General features: G+C 41.3%; 1 protein-coding gene across 5 annotated transcripts in view; it reads right to left on the reverse strand.

Moving 5' to 3' along the window:
- The window catches only part of Mctp2 (multiple C2 and transmembrane domain containing 2), a 236,585-nt gene that overhangs the window by 19,737 nt on the left and 212,380 nt on the right, over positions 1-4,468 (reverse strand). The gene's annotated exons all lie outside the window — the stretch shown is intronic.

The raw sequence follows: 4,468 nt of genomic DNA on the forward strand, positions 1-4,468 counted from the left end.
AGGGGAAACTGGGAATGGAGAAATTCGCATGTAAATAAAGAAAATATCTAAAATTAAAAAAAAAAGAAGTGGTAAATCTTTGTTACGGAAGAAAAGAAGTGAAACAACTAGCTAGTATCGTGGAAGGTGATACTGCAGATCTTACTAACATATAAAACATAAAAGAATACAACAGCAGGACTGAGGTGTCCCAGCAGGTAAAGGGCTTGCTGCACCACATTAGAATCTGAGTTCAAATCCCTAACACCCATGTCAGTCAGGCATGGCTGCATGTCCGTGTAACCCCAGAACTGAGTGAAGACAGGCAGATCCCCAGAGCTTGCTGGCCAAGCAGCCTAGCAGAAAGGGCAAGCTTCCAGTTCAGTGGCAGACCCTGTTCAAGACAACAAGGCACTGATCCATAGAGAAAGACATTGGACATTCTGCTCTGTCCTCCACATTTGACCACACTCCTTCAATATGTATACATCACACATATTTTTGAACATATACAGAGAAAGTAGAACATTCAAATTATGGTTACTTCTAGTAGTTACATTTTATAGAAGCATGTTATAGAAAGATTAGAGCCTACATAAACATCAATTATAAAAAATTAGTATGACTCACTATATATATGCATAAATATATGAACAAGAAATGAATTTTTATTAAAAACCTTAAGAAAAAAACTATACTCTTAGATGCCTCCCTAACAAGTTCTCTCAGATACTGAAGGAAATGACAATTCTCCACCTCTATTAAAAGCTTTCACAGAATAGAGGAGACTAAACCTAATTGGAGTTTTCTATTTGTGAGGAATTTCAAAGAACAGAAAATTAACTGGCCACAGTATTCATTATAGCTGCAACATCCTAGGCATGTGTTTATACATCATAAAATCTAGCAATAAAGAGGCTCAAACAGTACAGGAAGCACTGTATCACAGAACACAGAAGACTTCATTCCCTGGTGGTGAGCTTGGCATCCCATCTACAAGTCAACCACAACACTTCCGTAAAGTAGCAGAAAGAATGGAGTGGGCACATGGATCATGCCAATGAACATGCAGAAAGAGTGTTTGACAGACTCCACTCAGGTGAACGATAAGACTGAGCAATAGCGAGCCACCAAAGGAACCCTTCTAAATCTCAAATACGGCATTACAACAACCAAGAGCAGAAGTCTGCCTAGCAGTGTGGTGCTGGGATCTCTCACTCTGAGATGGAGTCAGAAGAAGGGATCTCTACCAACCAAGTTCTGCTCAGGGTTCTCTTCTAGCCATGATCAATGCTCCAAACCAAACTAAAACGCACAGGGGCTGTGATGAAAAGATGAAAAAAGTCTCTCAAGTGACAGGAAGATCTAATAGAAAGTCCCCAATCCACCTCGTGTAAGAGCTGCAGTAAAGGGACTCCGTATGGTCGAGGGGGTTGGAACCGCAGAGGGCCTGCCCCTACTCAGAGGAGAAGAGGAGAGGGAAAGGCTGTGTGAGGGGGACCCTTGGAGGAGGAGGGCCTATGGTTGGGATGTAAAGTGAATTAAACAAATCATTATTTTTAAAAAAAAGAGTTGTAGTAATAAAACCTATGGAGGTCAATAGAAATGAAGGAGGAAGATGTATTTTATTTTTTTAAACACCAGTAAGGAAAGGTAGAACTTAAATTCTCTTCTTTTAAATGTACTTAAACGTAATGACAAACAAATCAAGGACTTGAGGATCTCTCACACACTTGAGTGTCAAAAATCTAAGATGGAGAATGAGATGGCTGTAAAGATGGAGAGAGACATCAATTCGTGTGACCCTAACATCTGCGTGTACCAGTTAAAGTACACGATGTGTACATATGCCAAAGGCCAAAATTCTAGTGGAAGTCTTCTATAGCACACCCAAGGTTGAACGACCTTGGTCAATTACAGCTTTCCCATCTTGAAACCAAATAATTAAAGAAATACTTTAATAGACTTGAGTAGTTTTTCTGAGTTAGGAGCTCTCCTTCTAATCATGGGAAGAGGGGAGCTAAATTTCTTAACATGAGCCTACCACCATGTGAGGATATTATTTTGGAAATTTTAAGGCACTTGGCAAAAATGATTAGGGCAGCATCCAGTGACATGAGTGCATCCCCACACTGGCTTAGGATTATTTCATGACAATTCAATGGTTCCTGTTTTTCTTAGGCTGGGACAAATGAAGTCCTCAGATGCCTGTTCTCTTAGAAACAATAGCTACTGGCCACCCATTCCTGTAGATTCTTCTCTGTGGCATATCCAACAAGATGGCCTCATTTAGTACATGTGCTATTCTCCTGATAGCTTGCTGATACTTTTCTGGGCGTTTGTTCTTTAATCTGTTCTGTGTAACATACTCCACTCAGAGTAACTGCAAAATGTGCCGCTGTCATCGTAATGGATTCCCTGTGATTTTAAGGGCACTTTGCTTGCATTCCTAACACCACTTCCTATTGAGGAGAGTCCTACGTTATACAGACAGGCCTCGTACACTCTAGACCATCCAAACCAGTGTATCTCTACCTTCCTAGGACCTCTAATCTCACAAATTCCTCCTTGAAGCTTTGCCTAGATGCTCAAAGACACAGGGTTGAAACCATCATTCCATAAAGAAACATTCAGTACACCCAGCTCCTCAGGATCACTTGACCTGCTTACCAGGAGAGTACAGCACTGACTAAAATTCTCAATGTGATGCGTGCACGGATGTGAAACGTGCTTATGTTATAACAAGTGATCAGAGAAGATAAACAGGAAAGATAAAGTGCCACTTATTCCCTGTTCACACAGCAGTGGTGACAATTGCTCAAAGAGTTTCATGTAAATGTTCCATGTTGCCAAAAGATGGCTAGAAGTTTTCCTGGTTTGTAAGCACAGAATTGCAATAGAATTCCAAGAGTGTGACAAATGGCATCCCACTTGAATGCCCAGCAGGGAGTTTAAGGTCACTGTAATAATGAATAGGCAAGGAATTAATAGGAGTCCAGCCTATTAGCCTTCCTGTGTTGCAGCTGGGCAGAACAGTGCTCTGTTCATGGCCTGTAAACACGTTCCGGGAATGGCCACCACAGCTGTGCTACCCATCAAAAGCACTGTAGAGATGGAGCCTGTTTAAATCATGCCACCCTATTCTCCCCTCACACACATTTCCTTATACATTATCAGCTACACAACAGCTACATTTGTGTTTTAGAGATGTCCGAGAATGGGGGCAGTTGTACCAAACAGCATCTTCCTTCCTTGGCCTTGCCCCCACTCCACATCCTCTTATCCTCTTGGTTCCCAGTACATTCTTCATTCTTTTTTTTTTCATTGACTTTTTTTCTGTTTCCTTAAGGCCTTTTGTAACGTGCCCCATCTCTAAACATCAACGTTTCTCTCCCTATCTTGTGGACATACTGCTCTTCCCCTACCTCTCCTTGTATCTTCTACAGTGTTTGGATTTGAGTCTATGTGCAGGGTGCCCATCTGCTGCAGTCCTCATCCACCGTTTGCCAAACTATCTTCTCCCATTCTTGGAACTGCTTAGAAGTAGTCCAGTCTTGCCTTCTAGCTCCCTCTTTTTAAAATCACATTTTGCACTCATCCAGCTTCCCCTAGCACCTACCTAGCTTTTATCCATTAAAGCTATCTAGTTCTGCTTTCCTATTACAGTTTTTCTTCTTTACTAGAAAAGATTCTTGGAGAGTAATACTATTACAGTCTATCAGTAAAGGACACAGGTTCAAATCCAAGCTCTGAGGCTTATTGACTGTGACTTGGACTGCGTTCTTAATCACAGTCTTTAGCATCTTCAGTAAATCCTTACCATGTTTGTTTTTGCAAAGAAATTTGTATTGGGCACATAGCACACCTGCTTGTTTACATAACAATAGTAAACAACAAATAAGAATAAATTTGTCAGTGTTCATAGGGCCTAGTAGGATGAAAGATGTACTCTTTAGCATGATAAGGAAAGTCCTCATAGGTGGTGGCACCTTTGATTTCAGCACTAGGGACAGGTGGATCTTTGCGTTTGAGGCTAGCCTGTACTATAGAGTGAGTTCTAGGACAGCCAGGGCTACACTTAGAAACCCTTTCTGGAAAAAAAGAAAAAGTCCTAAGATATCCATGGAGGCTATGAGAGAATTTCATGTCTCTATACATGTACCAATTTTGGAGAAATAAGAAAATTTATTCTAGTGATGAGGGGTTTAGATTTAAAGGACCCCTGGAGCACATTTGTTCCCTTCTGATCTCTGAATCAACCTAGGGGCTTTTCACTGAAACCAGGATATCTCTGAAAAGAAAAAGGCATGATTAACCGCTGTGCTCACACAGAGACTGAGGCAGCATGCACAAAGTCTGCATGAGTCTACACCAGGCCCTCTGCATCTACAGGATACTTTTCAGCTGAATGTTCTCTTGGGATCCCTGAATGCAAATGAGCGGGTCTCAAGATTCTTGTGTCTCTCTTGGGCTCTTTTCCTTCTGTTGT

The sequence above is a fragment of the Mastomys coucha genome, unplaced genomic scaffold (genome assembly GCF_008632895.1).
Source record: "Mastomys coucha isolate ucsf_1 unplaced genomic scaffold, UCSF_Mcou_1 pScaffold21, whole genome shotgun sequence".
Taxonomy (NCBI): domain Eukaryota; kingdom Metazoa; phylum Chordata; class Mammalia; order Rodentia; family Muridae; genus Mastomys; species Mastomys coucha.